Raw genomic sequence first — 20,061 nt, 5'->3', positions numbered from 1 at the left:
GGTTATACCAGAATGATGCCTGCAGGTTTAGGTATCATCTTGGTATCATTCTTTTCAGCCAGCGGTCGGCTTTCATGTAAAAGCAATCCTAGCGGCTAATTAGCCTCTAGACTGCTTTTACAAGCCGTGGGAGGGAATGCCCCCCCCCCACCGTCTTCCGTGTTTTTCTCTGGCTCTCCTGTCTCAACAGGGAACCTGAGAATGCAGCCGGTGATTCAGCCAGCTGACCATAGAGCTGATCAGAGACCAGAGTGGCTCCAAACATCTCTATGGCCTAAGAAACCGGAAGCTACGAGTATTTCATGACTTAGATTTCGCCGGATGTAAATAGCGCCATTGGGAAATTGGGGAAGCATTTTATCACACCGATCTTGGTGTGGTCAGATGCTTTGAGGGCAGAGGAGAGATCTAGGGTCTAATAGACCACAATTTTTTCAAAAAAGAGTACCTGTCACTACCTATTGCTATCATAGGGGATATTTACATTCCCCGAGATAACAATAAAAATGATAAAAAAAAAAAATATGAAAGGAACAGTTTAAAAGTAAGATTAAAAAAGCAAAAAAATAATAAAGAAAAAAAAAAAAAAAAAAAAACACCCCTGTCGCCCCCTGCTCTCGCGCTAAGGCGAACGCAAGCGGCGGTCTGTCGTCAAACATAAACAGCAATTGCACCATGCATGTGAGGTATCACCGCGAAGGCCAGATCGAGTGCAGTAATTTTTCCAGTAGACCTCCTCTGTAAATCTAAAGTGGTAACCTGTAAAGGCTTTTGAAGGCTTTTAAACATGTATTTATTTTGTTGCCACTGCACGTTTGTGCGCAATTTTAAAGCATGTCATGTTTGGTATCCATGTACTCGGCCTAAGATCATCTTTTTTATTTCATCAAACATTTGGGCAATATAGCGTGTTTTAGTGCATTAAAATTAAAAAAAGTGTGTTTTTTCCCCAAAAAATGCGTTTGAAAAATCGCTGCGCAATTACTGTGTGAAAAAAAAAAATGAAACACCCACCATTTTAATCTGTAGGGCATTTGCTTTAAAAAAATATATAATGTTTGGGGGTTCAAAGTAATTTTTTTGCAAAAAAAAAAAACTTTTTCATGTAAACAATAAGTGTCAGAAAGGGCTTTGTCTTCAAGTGGTTAGAAGAGTGGGTGATGTGTGACATAAGCTTCTAAATGTTGTGCATAAAATGCCAGGACAGTTCAAAACCCCCCCAAATGACCCCATTTTGGAAAGTAGACACCCCAAGCTATTTGCTGAGAGGCATGTCGAGTCCATGGAATATTTTATATTGCGACACAAGTTGCGGGAAAGAGACAAATTTTTTTTTTTTTTTTTTTTTTTTGCACAAAGTTGTCACTAAATGATATATTGCTCAAACATGCCATGGAAATATGTGAAATTACACCCCAAAATACATTCTGCTGCTTCTCCTGAGTACGGGGATACCACATGTGTGAGACTTTTTGGGAGCCTAGCCGCGTACGGGACCCCGAAAACCAAGCACCGCCTTCAGGCTTTCTAAGGGCGTGAATTTTTGATTTCACTCTTCACTGCCTATCACAGTTTCGGAGGCCATGGAATGCCCAGGTGGCACAAAACCCCCCCAAATGACCCCATTTTGGAAAGTAGACACCCCAAGCTATTTGCTGAGAGGTATAGTGAGTATTTTGCAGACCTCACTTTTTGTCACAAAGTTTTGAAAATTGAAAAAAGAAAAAAAAAAATGTTTTTTCTTGTCTTTCTTCATTTTCAAAAACAAATGAGAGCTGCAAAATACTCACCATGCCTTTCAGCAAATAGCTTGGGGTGTCTACTTTCCAAAATGGGGTCATTTGGGGGGGTTTTGTGCCACCTGGGCATTCCATGGCCTCCGAAACTGTGATAGGCAGTAAAGAGTGAAATCAAAAATTTTCACCCTTAGAAATCCTGAAGGCAGTGATTGGTTTTCGGGGTCCAGTACGCGGCTAGGCTCCCAAAAAGTCCCACACATGTGGTATCCCCATACTCAGGAGAAGCAGCTAAATGTATTTTGGGGTGCAATTCCACATATGCCCATGGCCTGTGTGAGCAATATATCATTTAGTGACAACTTTATGAAAAAAAAAAAAAAAAAAAAAAAAAAGTGTCACTTTCCCGCAACTTGTGTCAAAATATAAAATATTCCATGGACTCAATATGCCTCTCAGCAAATAGCTTGGGGTGTCTACTTTCCAAAATGGGGTCATTTTGGGGGGTTTTGTGCCACCTGGGCATTCCATGGCCTCCGAAACTGTGATAGGCAGTGAAGAGTGAAAGCAAAAATTTACACCCTTAGAAATCCTGAAGGCGGTGATTGGTTTTCGGGGCCCCGTACGCGGCTAGGCTCCCAAAAAGTCCCACACATGTGGTATCCCCATACTCAGGAGAAGCAGCTAAATGTATTTTGGGGTGCAATTCCACATAGGCCCATGGCCTGTGTGAGCAATATATCATTTAGTGACGACTTTTTGTAAATATTTTTTTTTTTTTTTGTCATTTTTCAATCACTTGGGACAAAAAAAATAAATATTCAATGGGTTCAACATGCCTCTCAGCAATTTCCTTGGGGTGTCTACTTTCCAAAATGGGGTCATTTGGGGGGGTTTTGTACTGCCCTGCCATTTTAGCACCTCAAGAAATGACATAGGCAGTCATAAACTAAAAGCTGTGTAAATTCCAGAAAATGTACCCTAGTTTGTAGACGCTATAACTTTTGCGCAAACCAATAAATATACGCTTATTGACATTTTTTTTACCAAAGACATGTGGCCAAATACATTTTGGCCTAAATGTATGACTAAAATTGAGTTTATTGGATTTTTTTTATAACAAAAAGTAGAAAATATCATTTTTTTTCAAAATTTTCGGTCTTTTTCCGTTTATAGCGCAAAAAATAAAAACCGCAGAGGTGATCAAATACCATCAAAAGAAAGCTCTATTTGTGGGAAGAAAAGGACGCAAATTTCGTTTGGGTACAGCATTGCATGACCGCGCAATTAGCAGTTAAAGCGACGCAGTGCCAAATTGGAAAAAGACCTCTGGTCCTTAGGCAGCATAATGGTCCGGGGCTCAAGTGGTTAAAGAACCTGGTTAGGTACGGTGTTAGGATTTCTGAGAAAGTTTTGTAGTAAGGCACTGAGAAACCATCTGGTCCTGGAGCTGAGCCCCCTTTTAGGTTTTTGATTACCTCACTGACCTCTTCAGTTGTTATGGATGATTCTAATTCCTCAATATGTGCATCTGTCAAGTCTGGAAGGGTAATGCCATCCAGGAATGACCGCATCTGTAATATGTTTGCATCTCCTGATGATTTATATAGGTCAGTGTAATATTCCTGAAAGGATTTTAGAATACGTTGTGGGTTTTGCGTAAAAGTGCAGTCCGCTTGTCTAATCTTGGGGAGTGTGATTTGTGTTTTGGTGTAAGTTTAGTAGCTATCATTGTGCCTATTTTGTCCTTTTTAAGGTAGAACATAGCTCCCACCCATCTAATATGTTTGTCGGCTTTCGCTGTGAGTGCTACATTTAGGGCTAGTCTAGCCAAGTCAAGGGATGCTGTAGGGACACTCTTGGGGTCTATTTTGTGTTTTTTGCGGAGGTCCTCATAGTCCTGTTCCAGCTTAGCTAGGTCCCCCTGTCTTTCTTTTTTTAGTTTTGAAGCAATTTGTATTAATTTGCCCCTAATAGTGGCTTTATGTGCCGCCCATAGAGTTTCTGCTGAAATCTCCACAGTGTCATTAAGCTTGAAATATTCTTGCAGAGTCTGAGAAAGTTCTGTCACTCTGATGGGATCATTAAGGATGGACTCGTTACGTCTATTAGACCTATTTTGACTATATGCTGCCCTGCGTAGAGCTAGAGACACTATGGAATGGTTGGACCAGGCTGCTTCTATAATCGATGATTTGGTGGTTAATGGGATATGTTGGGTAGAGAGGAGGATATGGTCTATCCTTGCATATGTTTGGTGAGGGGAGGAGTAGTGGGTAAAATCTCTTGTGGAGGGGTTCAGTTCCCTCCAAATGTCTGCCAACCCGTGCTGGAAAATCAGTTTTGCTATCTTTACACTGCCTTTGAGGGGTCTAATGGGTTTCAATTTAGGAGGGTTAGAGTTATCTAGGCCTATATCAAAGGCCATGTTTGAGTCTCCACCCATGATCGTGGTTCCCTCAATCAGGGGTTCCAGAACTTGGAACATCCTTTGAAAGAATTGTACTTGTCCTCTGTTTGGGGCATAGTAGGAGATGAAGGTATATTTGTGTTCATCTAGAATACCCTTTACAAGAAGAAACCTTCTCTCCGGGTCTCTGTGCTCCAGCTGGATAGTGAATTTGCAATGCTTGGAGAACAATATTGCTGCCCCACTAGTCTTGTCTTCCGCGTTTGATAGGTAAAATTGTGGGAAGTGGGCATGGAGGAATGAGGGAGTGTACCGCCCCGGGAAGTGGGTTTCCTGCAATAGGACCACGTCAGCATTATGAGATCTATATGCTTGGAATGCTTTCCTCCTTTTCATGGGAGAATTTAACCCTTGTGCATTACGGGAGATTATGCGAAAGGGGAGGTGCGAATATTTTATTGGAAGCCATGGAGCAGAGAGGTGAAACAGTCAAACAACCCCACGCCACCTGCCTTATCCTGGATTACACACTGGGAGATGATGTGCGGTGGAGGGAACTTTATGGTGGCATCGCCATTGCCGCTGATTGTTACCTTCTCGAGGATGACTAGAAAGGTAGAAAGGATAGAAAAAGAGATAAACAGATATAGCAACGTTGTAGAATGGAATGGGATGGAAAGCTCCCCTCCTCCATTCAAAGCAAACAGTTTACTATAGCCCTTTACTGGGGCTAATTTCCCATCACTCCGGCATGAAAAAATCATTACCGAATGATAGGGGGAGGTGCTAGGCAACTGCCCCGGCCCCAAATAACTCCACCGGGAACCTGTGAATAACTGATAATCCAAAAATAACATTTTTAACAGTGAACAGAACCAGCGTGGGTCTCGTTAGGCTTCGTGGGCACTAAACAGCCTAGTGAGCCCTTGAGTGATAGAATGTCACTGGTGTGCTAGTAAGGGAGGTTAAACGCTAACGTCCTGAAGCAGCTCAGGTTGCATAAACACCCCCTATTTTAAATAATAAGAAATAAACGAAAAAATTTTGTTATGGTTCTGTCTTGCTGAGTGGAGATCCAGAGCTGACCTCATGGTTAGGTCAGAACCATTGAATTCAAAATCTCTGTTATTTTATTGAACTTCAGGGGGGGTAAATTGTCTTTGCTTTCTTGGTCTTGGTCATATCCCATAGGGGTGATGTGGGGCTTGTCGGCATAGGACGTTTGACGGATCCTTGTTGTGGGTTGGAGGTGTCCATTGAGTAGTCTTGCGTGATGATTCTAAGACCTAGTAGCAATCGTTTGCCTTCTATGAAGCTGGAGAAGGAGTATTGCTTGCCTCTGAAAGTAAACTTCAGAGCGAAGGGGAAGGCCCACCTGTATTTGATGTCCTTCTTAGTAAGAGCTAGAAGAAGGGGTTTCAGGGACAGCTTTTTTTGAATTGTAAAGGGGGAAATGTCAGCAAATATTTGGATGCTGTGACCCTGGAATTTGAGCTGAGGTTGCTGTCTAGATTTTTTCATTATTTCTTCTTTGATGGAATAGAAGTGGATCTTGACCACTATGTCCCTAGGCGAACCATCTTTCCGGGGTGGACCCAGGGATCTGTGTGCCCTGTCTAATTTCAGCTTGTGCTCCGGGACGGTAGGTATAAGGTACTTTATAACGTCCTGGACTGTGGTTGGGATATCCGAGATGTTTTCTGGAAGACCTCTTATTCTGAAATTCTCCCTTCTCGATCTATTTTCAAGATCGTCAATCCTTGCCTGTGCCGTGCCAAGTTGATCCTGCAGGAAGTGAATGTGGTCCGTGTTCTGATTGGTTCTTGAGATGGTAACATCTAATTTGTGTTTTATCGTTTCTATTCTAGACCCCAAGTTTTGAAAGTCCGATCAAATGTCCCCAGTAATCTTGTCAGCAGTCTGTGTCAGACCTCTGTCAAGCAGCTCTGAGAACTTGACAAAAAGATCAGCTACAGTTAGTGGCATGTCCTGAGCAGAGCCTCAATGGGCTGTGGGGATGCCTGGTTGTTCTGGGGTTAATGCCATAGAGGAAAGTCCATAGGTTCCCAGGGACCTTTCCAACAGTGAGACAGTGGATGCTGGGGACAGAGTCTGGCTGCAGGGGAAGGAGCTTGGAGCCTGAGGTGGATAGGAGAGGGTTTCAGGAGCCAGCACTTGCCTGTTATCTTTCCTGTCTCGTGGCTGAGAAGCGGTCGCCATCTTGGAATTCCCTCTATGTTCCCCGCTCTCAAATTGCGGTTCCAGGTTCCTCCTGGCTGTCCCCCCAGACATGTGCCGGTGCTCAGGGATTTCTGCCGCAAGATGTGGCTGTTTGTGGGTGGTTTGCTGGGCCGGTTCTGCCGCTATGGGAGCTGTGTGGCCGGGGCAGTGCAGAGCTCCGGTCTCAAGCGGCCATCTTGGATGGCTCTGCGCATGCGCCCCCTCATTTTTCATTTTTATTGTTTCACTTTAAGCATCATTAAACTCACTGCTCCTTTAAAAACAATCTTTTTTAGAAGTTTTTTTTTGCATTGGTACAAGTCCCCCAGTAGTCGGGCCCCCGTACCTTTTTTTTGGCCAATACTTTGCATATATGCCTTAAAAATGGAGACTTTTGATTTTCAAGTTCGGCTCCCATAGACTTCATCATTCATCATTCAGGACTGAACTTTTGCAATGTTCAAGAGTTCTGGCGCAAACTGAATCGGGGGGGGGCTGTTCGGCCCATCCCTATTTATAGAACAGACAGTTTCTTGAGTTAAAGAAGGATCACAGACAGTGCAAAATCAATATTAACATTGTCAGATCAGTATCCCAAAAATACAATTATAAAAAATGCTAAAGGAGCACTCCAACACCTCTTTCAAAAAGACCAAGACCAAACATGTTTGACGGTACCTCAAACCAAACCTGAAGATAAATCTCTAGGAAAACATAACATCGTATAATAAAAGTGAATTATTTAAATAATTTAAAGGAGCACTCCTACCCGTGACTACTTCTGTTTGGTCTTTTTTCTGGCCTATTCTACAGTAACTCATGTGAAGGTTGCTAGATCTTCATCTGTGAAAAATTTTGGGGGCTGGGGGATCAGTATATGATCAAGGTATCTATTCCTGATAGTTACTGTGGGCTGTTGTGAATTTATTCTTTCGGGTGTCAAGATATTGGCCTCCAAATCCCAGTATGTGATGTGCTCCACCTTGAAAAGTGAGGTTTATACACGTGATTGTGTCTTCGCTCTTCCTTGTAAGGAAGTTTATATTACTAATAACTCACCTGGAGGATCAGCAGCTCGGCTACTCTGTTACCCTGCTGCACAATTTGTCTAAACGAGATTCTGTGAATTTAGAGGCCTGAGTGGAACGTGGTTGCTGGAATATAGATCCTCTTCTGTATTTAAACTAGAGAGCATTGGCCGAGCAAAAAGTGGTAAAAGGAATTTTGCATTTTTAATATTTCAGCATTATTAAAAGAGCTGTTTCCTGCTAAATGATATTGACAATTTATTTTTGCATTTTTACATGTCCTCCTGGGCAGTGTCCAGATCCACATGACTTTGTTTGATTTTGAGGGTCCTCATGTTGTTTTGCACAATTAATGTCATTCTGTCATTTATGTCTTTTAGCTGTAGAACAGGTGAGCCATTTCACATATAGATTTAGGGTACCCCACCAAAATGTTATTTAATAGCACTTTTAATAATTTTTTAGCATTTCTAATGCCTTAATCCTTAAGTTGCTCCCTGATGAATAGTATTTTTTACATTTTTATTTTGCATTGGTACATGCCCTCCAAACAATGATCAGCTCCCCCATGCCCTTTGTTTTACAATCCCTTACCTATTAGTCTTAAAATTTGAGAGAATTGATTTTCAATAATTGCCTCCTACTGACTTCAATTAAGTTTGCATTAAAGTTTTCAATTTTCATATTTTTGGAGGCATTACCCAAACACCCAAACCCAAATTACCCAAACACGTTTCTGAATCAAACCCAATGCAATTTGTCCATTACACTGGTGATTACTAGTCCTGGTTCGAAGCATATCTTCCCTTAGGTAGGCCATAGATCATGCAACTTTCTGTGGTTGAAGGAAAGGAAATTGCTTGATTCTCCGATCAGCACAATCAGTGTTCATGGGGGAATCCCCCTCCCAAAGCGCTATTGTGCTCTGCCAGTGGGAAAGCTGTGAGCCTTCCCCACCAGCAGAATATAATGATCACTGCTGGCAGCTATAGCTGCCAGCATTGATCAGGCGAAAGAACCCAACAGGTTGGTTGTACTGAAGTCAATCATTGGATCGACTTACAACCAGCCTGCCCATAGATGAATCAAAATTCATTTTGAACTGACCAAATTTAGATCAGTCTATGGCTGGCTTAAGAGTCATGAGAAATTTCCACATTTGGTTGCCTCTGCTTTATCTATCTATTTATCTCTTTAGATACTCCTTGTAGCTTGATTTCCACATCTGTGGGATAACTCAGTCACTATTGCCCACCCCTCAGTTGGACTGCTTTTAGGCATCTATAAGTCTACAAATTTACTACATTCCTGTGTTCCTCAGTGGACAATAAAAGACAAACATTTTTTACATACCCTGAAATCTTTATCTTAAAGTCTATTGAGGGACACAGGTCTTATTCCACTGTGTCATTAGCCATATGTACTGCTTGCTTACAAATCTGGGGCATGACAGCTAGAAGTGGGGTTATACAAGGGCATTAATTTTTTTTTGTTTGTCAGTGTCCCAGCCTACTAAAGGTAGCAGTATAAACCAAATGTCTCAAGAATTTACTACATTCTTGTGTCCCTCAATAGACTTGAAGAAAAAACATACGGTATGTATACTGTTCTACCAATCTACTATTTCTTCTCCTTAAAAGTGGTTATAAGTATATGCTATACGCTAAATAACTATCACATTTCACTATTTTTTATACAAAAATGAAAAAACCTTTAAAAAGTAACACAAATATCTTGTATATATTTTATCTATATATATTTGGTATGGGGAGCAATAACCAAGCAAATACTAATTTTTGTGAATGGTATCCATTTGTTATATAACTGTATTGTTTCCCTTTTTGCTGTTCAGACTGAGGTTTTTATTTAGTCACTGTGGTGGAATGGCGCCAGTAACTGACAATGCTTTGCTGGGATCTTGGTTTTCCTATTGTGGATTCTTCCTGTAGGAAGTGACAAAGTTCAAACTCTTGACCCAGTTTTCATACAACGAGCAGCATTCACTCTGTGCCACATTTGTAAGTGATATTGATTACTTTCATGGCTAAATCTTACTACACAGACTGCTTCTGTTATTTTTTGCAGTCAGTGATTTTACCATGTTGAGAATTTCAGGGCTATATAAAAACTTGAAGAAAAAAAGGAAATGTGTTGCCCAAGAAAACCACCAAGATACATGTTTGAATATAGTCAACAAGGAATCAACAGCAAATAGGGTCTTCTCCTAGGGAGTACAATATAGTTCAAGAAGGGAGCAAAGCAGTGTCTCAAGCAATATCTACAAAGCTGACTTGTGCTTAGCCTAGCAATAAACACATTGGTTGCATGCCACAAAATAGACCAACTGATCATCAACTGTGGTCACTGGGTCCCCACCCCAGGTTTAAAGCCTAATTTAAATAATTGCTTCCCTGATCACTTTTTGGTAAACACATTCATAAAGATATTTTCAGTATACTTGAGCTAAACATGCTAGTTATACAAGTGTTAACCAAAGAAAGTGACAACACATAGAATGTACAATAAAGTCTTTATTGACAATTTAACAAAAATGTAGATGAAACTCTTGCCACACTAACACATTTCACACTTGATGGCATTAATTCACAGAGGATTTGTATGCTATTTATGCAAACATAGAAAGAGTACTAGGGCTCATTGTTCCTTCAGCGATCTTGCTAACAAAATGATACATTTATTCATCTTCCATCCCTTGTTATCGGCCAAAATCATGTTCTAGAATATATTCATTATCTATTCTCCTTTTCTGCATGTCTTTGACTTGACCAGTATTTGATAATCAGTGCTCAGTAAATCCAGAATCTGTTTTCTGAATGCTCATAGTGAATGTGTTCCATGTCTACCTGTTGCAACCTACTTGCTATGTCTGTCACCTGGTACAATGCTCTTGACTTGACTGTTACTGAGTTCTAGCTTGCTTCTTTTACAATTGGTGCCTTCTGTAACTAAAGACCTGGACCAACACTGACAATGATTCTGCTTAGCGTACGAAGGAAGCCTCGAGGGAAGCAGCCACTTTGATCTACTGACATGATCATCTATGTGTGCTTTCATCCAGTCGTCTTTCTGTAAGTGCATTACTTTACTAAGTTCATGAAATATCTGTTCATACTGCACCATGGAAGTCCTCTTTGTTTTATATTTTGAATGACATCACCATCCCTAGTGGAGCGGCCTTGGTCCCCCTTATCCTCTCAGGAGTTCCTGTTATCACAACCTGAATTGTTCCTATGGTTTTGGGAGACCCATTTCCCGTGGCTTGGTGAGACCAACTTTTTGGTCTGTATAGCTGGTAAGGAGCCAATCTATTTCACTTTGGGTGTTCTGGTCTCCATTGGATTAAGGGACTTTTCTTTCATCACAATGCTCATTGTAGCGCTCGCCTTATTGAAGTTTTCCTGCAATGCTATTGGGACTTTATGTTCACTAATTTTTCTACGTATAATTATTTCTTACTTGGGATTATCATATTTAAAATTTATTTTGAATTTATCTATTTGTGCATTTTATTTTTTTTTTCACTAATTATACTACATATAAGTATTTTTCACTTGGGATTATTATATTTAAAATTTATTTTATACTTATTCATTTGTGCATTTTATATCATTGTTATTTGTATGCATAATTAGTGCTGTTTTTCTGAATACGTTTCACTTCACTTAATGATTTAACCTTCACATATGCTTGCAATAGTTATCTTTTTTCAGTCTTGTTTTCACCTTTATTAATCTATTTAGCACTGCACTATTTATATACTAAATGATTCTGCTTGTTAACATGGTACTGCACTTGATTCTCCTATCACTTGCCATTCCGGATTCCTTATAAAGATATCTTCAGGGGACAACTACAGGCATAGAGGATCCTAAGAATTCCAGTCTCCCAATCAGAGCATGTCATTTTTATTACATGCAACTGCTTGTTATCAAGTATTTGGTAATTTCTTATAATATCTTGGTATTGCAAGAGATTTTCTGATCAGTTTTATTACAGACATGAAATGTTGGGTTTAAAGATATTAGAAAGGTGTAAGATGATTGCAGCAAAACAAGAATTATAATCTTTATCTATTAATTGTATGTAGGAGTTAAACTTTAAGGGAAAGAAGATTCATATTTTACCAGCTTTGTAAATTGTGGATAGGTTACGCTTAAAATGCACACAAAGGACATAAAACTCAGATCAAAACAAGACACCAATGCAAAAAGGTACAAACGTACAGTATACTGATGAAGATTTTAATTAACTCATGAACCTTTAATTAAAGCTATAATGTGTCAGAAAATGAATAATGCCTAGAGGTTGTAAAATGGCTTGGTTTTATGCTTCATAGTCTGTCTTATTTCTTTTATGGAAATAGGAAATTAAAGTAAAAATTATCTCCTTCCATTTGCCAACAATACTTAAAGTTAAGACATCTTTAAAGCAAAAGGCTGGGTGCCTAAACAGAATACATTTTAAACAGAAAAGTTTTGTTCTGAAGCTAAGAGGGTTATTTTGCTTTGTGTTGCCCGGAGTGGGCTAGAATGTACATGCCATCTCACAGCAATGCGATAACCTAACCCCTTGCCATCATTACTTACACTATGACCAATGCATAATGCAGGAATTGATCTTATCTGTTCCTGGGGATATTTCCTGACTACTCCTGGTCACATAATAACTCTTGTTTTTAAAGTTTTTTTTTTTTTTACTTGCACCTACAGGTAAGCCTATACTAAGGCTTACCTGTAGGTACGGTGAATATCTCCTAAACATGCACCGTTTAGAAGATATTCACACTGCATACAGCCAGTTTCATGACCATTGCATGCACTCTGAATGGATGGCATACCCGTGCCGTCCCTTCAGAGCTCCATGACGCAGCTGTGATTCCAGCGCACATGCGCGGAAGTGATGTCATTGCAACTCGGCACATGAGACGGCCGAAGCACGCAAACCAGGAAGGAAGACTGCTTGAAGAATAATAAAAAGCACCAGTGCACAGTTGAGTCATCCCAATCCTATGTTAATGCATCATATGTATAGGTGATCTGACAGTTGTACCCTTGCTTAGTGATGTTTCTGGCCTGTAACTGTACCCTTGACCAACACCAAGTATTTATGCTGTCTTTGTACTCAGCTTTTGTTTTGTAACTTTAATAAAAATATATTGAAATTGAAAAAAAGGGCCATTGCATGCATTTGTTGCTCTGCAATTGTAACCCACTGTTTTATGCATTAAATTGCAGAAAATGACATTGATCTTCACACACCTGTCCAGTCAACAGTCAGACATCAACAGCTGCAAATAAAGGCACTTAAAGGCATATAGCAGAGACACTCAGGATTTTAACTGAGATTTAGTGTGCTTGGCTAAAGTCATATAAGGCAATAGGGAAACTACTACTGCCTGTATACTCAGGTCAACAGCCCGCCTCCAGAAAAATATCTCTTGCACTGAAAGGACTCGACAGAATTCAAAAGACAAATAGGTTGGTTAAGTCCAATATAGCATTGCCTGGCAAAACAGTTTGATAACAACTTATACCTCGTCTATACATTTACTATTTTGCATCTCTGCAATGAATTATGTGTGCTTTTCCCCTTATACTCTCTCCCCCCTTTTTCTCTTGTATATATACAGAAAAAAATATATGGCACTCAACATATACTGCAGTACCCACCCAGACAATATCGATTGCTGGTCAGAATTTTGGCAGGAGCTTGACTTTGTGTGCCCCCCCTTACCCGGTTACTATCTTGGGCCCACCATGGTTTTGCGCTCAATTTATGGGAATACAGCCTTTGGCTCCCAGGTTGGTTTTATCAGTGATTCGCTCCTGGTAAGTATAGTCATTTGCTGTCATTTTTCATCAAACGTGTTTAGATATGCATATTTGTTTTGATTATTTTTCTTGTTTAACCATTATTGACAAATTGATATACTAGTTCATTATTTTACTAATGTATTGTTATACTTATATTATAGAATACTCATGACTCTCAAAAAAATGACATAAGCCTCCGAAGAAGGACTACAAGGTCTGAAACAAGTTAGGTGTCATTTGCAGTATGCGTTCTTGCTAGCCCAACATTGTCTACAGGGCAGCTGAGCTTCATACCAATGTAACTTTGAGTATACTGTCATTTGCTATATACACATTTTATATGTAATATGTAATTTCTACCCGTTTGCTTATGCATTTTTATTGTATGTTTATTGTAACAAAAAAAAATTTCTATTACATTACCTGGTCTGTCTATAAAATCCGGAGGGGTAGTACCTGTGCTTTGAGCACTGGGTTCTCCTTTTTTGGTTGCCTTGGATACAGTATGCTCATCCTTCATTGCCAATAGCGAGCTACTCTTCCCAGTAAGAGCGGAGTGGCAGAAACGCTGCTGGGGGGGCCTGATGTTCCTTCCCTTTTCCGTCGCTATATCCACTACTGCAATTTACTCTTCTAACTCCTTTTTCTAATTTTCCTTAAGAGATCTTTTTCTGTTTTCCAGCTCCTTTTTCCTCTTTATAGCAGATCCTTGCCCATGTTGGATCTCCCAAATATACTTTAGCCAGTTTCCCATCGGTTATTACATGTTTTTTCAAACTTCTGGAGGCCATTCCTGCTACATAGTCTTGCTGGTTTGCAAACCTATAGGCTTCTCTTATGATTGAATGTGATCCTGTGATACTGGCTGTTATACAGTAGTTCAGGCAACTACTTGTGTATTGCCCATACCTGTGTACTTTTCTACATCACTGACTGTATCTCGGAAAATCTTTAAGGGCCATTTCACACTGGGGTGGTTTGCAGGCACTTTTGCGCTAATAATAGTGCCTGCAAACCTACCCGAAAGTGCCGCAGCTTTGTATCTAGTGTGAAAGCCCTTGGGGCTTTCAAACTGGAGCGGTGCGCTAGCAGGATGGGAAAAAAAGTCCTGCTAGCAGCATCTTCGGAGCGGTGAAGGAACGGAGTGTATATCACTCCTTCACCGCTTCTGCCCATTGAAATCAATGGGACAGCGCGGCTTTACCGCCGGCAAAGCGCCTCTGCAGAAGCGCTTTGCGGAGGTTTTTAACCCTTTCTCGGCTGCTAGCGGGGGGGGGGTAAAACCCCCCCGCTAGAGGCTGAATACTGACGGTAAAGCGCCACTTACAACAGCGGCGCTTTACCGCCGACGCCGCCCCCGCCCCAGTGTGAAAGGGCCCTAATAAAAACGTATTGAAAGTGAAATGTGAGCCTGTAATTTTGCATCACCCCAAGAGGAAGAGTGCTTCATTTACCCAACTGTACAGATACTCAGAGACACATTTACTTGTGTTTAATAGGGCTTGGTTTTGGGTCAGTCATGAGTTTGACCTAGACCTGAGCAATTCACAGTCCACAGAAAGGGTGAATTAAATGGCCATATTTGTTCACCAGTCCACCCAAATCTCAGGCTTCTGCAGCTGGAAGTCATTAACTTAGTTTATTTAGTCAGGGCATTATAACCATCACTAAATTAAGCTTTTAGCCACTTGCCTGCTGACTTGTTTCAGAGGTGACATCATTTGACCAAATTAGGTAATGACCCTATTTGGTAGTAACATCAGCTGGCTGGTTTGTTGACATTCAGCTGCCAGCCCAGGAGTTGTAACTTGCAGTGAAAATACAGCAGGAAAGGATTGTCAGTGAGGACATCATGTTTGTGTCGGTGGATCTATGGACATGAAAACACAGTATGGACATCAAACGCAGTAAAAAAAAGTATTTTATACAATAAAAATGCAACATCAATCACACCATCCAGCAATGTAGATCCAATATCAATTACAATTAATGATGCCCAACTAACACACGTGATGACCTGTGCCATCAAACCTCTCTGTTGACAGTTCCCAGGTCTGCAGCTGAATGCAAACAAACAACTGTCCTCTCACCAATATTTACACCAGTAGCAAACAGAAAGAGCCCCTGCCCCCACCTATAACTGGCCCTCGCAGCAAGGAGCACATGGAAGGGGAAACACATGCAAAACAAAACCAAAGAAAATTGCCAGCTCCACTCGCCAGCCAATCTGCTACCAACCAAATTATCCTGTCTAACATTTTTTGTTAAAAACAAGGGTTTTAGTTAGCACACATTTGCAAATACATGCCTAAGCTGAAGAGCCGCTCCAAGGCACCCCAATATTTCTGCAGTCCTAACTCTTGTAAATATGAAACCTTCCACAGTGGAAACACATGCATTCTAATGGATAGATGGAGGGCAAGTGAGCCTGGAGGTAGCCCAGCCCTCCTTAAATGCACAGGGGCACACTGAACACCCAGCACATAACACAATGGCAGCAAAGGTGTTCATACAGCTGAATGTAAACAAACTATCCAACGAATGTTATGACCATATTTTGACCATGATGCCACCTAGGATACCCTGGCTTCTTTAGGTACAAACAGAAGCAGACCAGGGATCAGAGGTTTTTATTTAAATGTCACTTTTGCTGCAGGTTAAGACATCTCCCAAGCATGTTATTTAAAATAATTATATTTTAATGTTACTCTTTACACTGCAATAAAAGACCCACTCCTTGCTGAACAGTATATTTTTTTTAATTCCTTTTTTTTGCACATCTCCCCTACTTTTTACCAAAAGGTTGCACATTTGCACATTTTGGTAAAAAAAACAGATAACAAGATTTGGCTCCTATAGACTTCAACTGGGTTTGGGTGCTATATTTTTAAAGTGTTCCATTACCAGTGTAAATAAGACGTTCTGATCTTTCTGATCTTTATTGCTAGATTATATGAGAATATTTTGTAAAGACAAACTGACAAACATATATAGATAGGCAGTGAGACAAATATAGATAGATAGATAGACAGATAGATAGATAGATAGATAGATAGATAGATAGATAGATAGATAGATAGATAGATAGATAGATAGATAGATAGATAGATAGATAGACCTATTCATACATTATAATAATATCATATTCCATTAAAACATCATTATTTATTAAATATCACTGTGATTGGCACTTCTTCTATGTCTTACAGGTCTTTTCTCAAGGTTATGTTTCACTTTGTGCATGTCCGTACAGAGTTTGAGATTGTCTCCTAATATAAATTGCTTAAGCTGTTCTTCTTAGGGTGTGAAGCATGGAGAACATGATTTGAAAAGAATGATTTATGACAATACAATATCTGAAAGGTGTAGCATTTGATTTTCAGCAGCCATTTAGATTCCAACCGATCACATTACACTTTTCCTAATTCTTAACTCAGAACAAAGCCAAGGCGAACATTTTTACATTTTAATTTAGCTATCTGCCGCATGTTACATAAATAAAAGGGGGCACTGCATTTTCATGGTAAAATAAATCAGTTCACGCTATGTTGAAATTGCCAGTTTGAATGAATGTTATCGAATGGATAAGAGGACTTCTTTTGAAAGGCAATACTCCATTTCTCAACAAGAATCAATCAGATTACGCTGACCTTCATGTTGATCAGTAGGGGGTGAACACTGGCACTAAATCATTTTGATCCACAGATGAGATTAACATATTCATATTTGTTTGCCAAACGTGTGCTTTAATTTAAGCTCCATCTGATTGATGCCTGTAATTTATGCTGCTTAGAGCTGCACTATCACATTTTTTTCTTATTTTTTTTTTTACAAGCGAACAGGGGGGAGACTTTCTTGGAAACAGATAAAGGAAATAGAAGTTAATTTGTAGCAATATGACTACAGCCACACATGTTCTAGAATTAATGTTCTTCATTAGGGTAAAAAATATCAGCTGTATGTGCATCAGAGTTTTAATTAACATGGTCATCAGGACACACTGCGAGTGCTTTAGTGTAGCCTTCCAAAAAGTTTACTTACTCAATAGATTAAGGTATCCGTGTAAATGCAGTACCTGCTGGGGGGACCTAAAGAGATATACAGGCAAGATTAAAAATCAATATAAACTTGCATAACGTCTGCAACAGGCCCAGAAATGTATCAAACACTTATTTCAACTAAACGTTGTTTTGAAAGCCAAAAGATCCAAAAAAGCCAAAAGATACAGGTACCTAACCCCTTTAATGGTAAAACAAATCATAATGCCAAAGCACAATTTTGCAAATTTGACATGTGTTAGTAAAAATGTACATATAAACACAACTACTTTGTGCATCCAGGTATATTATACCTTGTTTTTTTCAGGACAAATTGGGCTTTCATTTGGTGGCAAATGCAATGGATATCTCCTAATTATTTTATTTATTATCATAGGAAAACTGGGCCAATTCAATTTTTTTTTAATTTAGCTGCATATTTCTTGGCACTACCATAACCTAACCAAAGAACAACCCAAAATGAATTCTCCTGCTCTGCACGATTGCAGCGATACCACATATGTGTATGTTAGTTGCTGTATGTACCCGTAGTACAGCCCAAAAACAATATTGCATATTTTTTTTTGTTATCCTACCTAAAAACATTGACATTGACAGTAACTGACACTGATACTAATTAAAAAATGATTTAAAAAACCCGCCCAATATATACCTCCATGGTCTTTAACCCTGACCTTGACCCAACCACCAACCCTGGCACTAACCTAGATCAAACCTTGATCAAGCTATTTTTTATTTTATTTTTTATTATTTTTTTCTCTCTGCAAGATACAAGGTATCTCTGCCCTCCATTCACAGAGAGAGAAAGACAGGTGGGGGCTTTACAGTGACTTGATAGCCAGTCAGAGGCTATCACAGCAATCAGGTGACCCAGAATCAGGAGTTCCGGTCCCGATTGTTATTAGGGGGCCCAGGGCTCTCGTGAGACCCCAGTCTCTTTCCTGGGAGCTCGCTGTGCGGCGTGCTCCCAGCACAAAGACAGATATGCATATATGCGGCCCCACGGAAAAAATATATGTGTTATGTTGGCGTGAAGGGGTTAACTTCACATTTTTGAAATGTGTTTTCAAGCTAGCATTTTTCCTAGAGTACTCTGTTTTCAAATACATTTACTAAATTAATGTAAGCAATTTTTCAAAATAAAAAAAGAGTAATCACAAGTTAATTGTATGTAAACCCTAACAATTAATTTCTCTGATTTGCTTCCTTTTAGTTTGTTAAATATACCAATAAAAATGTTTTGTTATATCTGTTTGATAATTGCAAAAACAATATCTGTTAATCCTGCCACACATCTTGAGCACTTTTCTGTGCTCTGTGTCAGCCCTGACTGTTGACAGTTATTGTTGTCCCCAGCTACTGTGTGGACTACAGAACACCTCCCACTATATTATATAGATGAAAATTGTAGGTGGGGTCCTAAATTACATTCTGTCCTAAGATGACTACATTGCTCCTCCATAGATACAGTATGGACAATGTGGACATTGTCACTGTGGGACAGAAAGATGTTACTGGCAGGTATAGATCCGTAAACTGAGCAAAGTTCAGTTTGCTGGATGTTTGCTAAACATTTGAAAGAATGTATGATCCCTGAACAAGTGCCCAAACCATGATGAAGTCTTTTTGAGGCAAATGCTTTAATTTTTTTTCTAGGTTTTTTCAAGGCCAATTTGCATGGGACATTTTTTTCTTTTGTTAATAAAATTCTTGACTACGTCAAAATACATCATTTTTGTCTGTGTGTTTTTTTATCTAACTGTATTCTTATGGAGGCTTCCAATTTCTGAAAAGGTACTCCAGAGATCTCCATGTCAACTGGGTCAGGGATATGGGGGTGAGGTCCTTGTCTCCCTTAACATGTTGAGAGCATGGGTATGATGGAAGAGTGTGTAGGCACATGCTCACTGTCCCTCCCTTTCCTGGCCATCTAGGCTGAATGCTTGGATAAGGGTTTGGTATGGATTTTTGGGGGAACACCAAGCCATTTTGTTTTGTTTTTTTGTTACTTTTTTCCTAGGGTGCTGCTTCAAATTTATACCAGACCTTAATGTAGGCATTCAGCCCCTTCCTGTTACAGAAGAGAGAAAACAAACAAAAAACCCACATGGGATCCCCCAAAATCCATAGCAGACCCTTATTCAGGGACCAGTACAAGATCCATACCAAGCCACATGCCCTACACATGGCCTCCCTGGCAATCTCAAACCTCCCTTTATATTAAAGGAGTGCCCAGATATTCATTCCCCCACAGAAAGTAGTACCCCTTGTTACTCATTCACAAAAAATGTACAATGTACTGTACATAAACACAACAGAGACTGTTAGCAAAGTATTTTATAGAAGAAAATGTTATCAATCACTTAGTTCTGCATGGTAAGTAACAAGTAGGAACAAGCTGTAGTATATTGTTAGGCTGGTATATTGATGGAGAGGACATAGGACAGCATTGCTTCCCATCGCTGATTACTGGAGGCCTTTGGGGGAAAGACAGAGGTGGGCCCCCTTCTGCAGTAAGAGGTCACCACAGTATCCCGGGGACTGGTAAGGGGGCTATTAGCCCATTCCTGATACCGCCAGCAGAGACTAAGCCACTGAGAGCAGGACACCAAGTGTACCCAATTCATACTGCACCCCTAATGCACTCTATACTGCACTTATTCCAAAACCTAGGCGGCACCTATACCAACCCTATACCACATTATACCGTACTTTTACCGCATCTAAATGGAAACACAAAAAAAACTAAGAATGGGACTTTGGAGGCACAACAGT

This window comes from Aquarana catesbeiana, linkage group LG05 (genome assembly GCF_042186555.1).
Source record: "Aquarana catesbeiana isolate 2022-GZ linkage group LG05, ASM4218655v1, whole genome shotgun sequence".
NCBI lineage: Eukaryota > Metazoa > Chordata > Amphibia > Anura > Ranidae > Aquarana > Aquarana catesbeiana.
Note: the sequence above shows the minus strand (reverse complement) of the source record.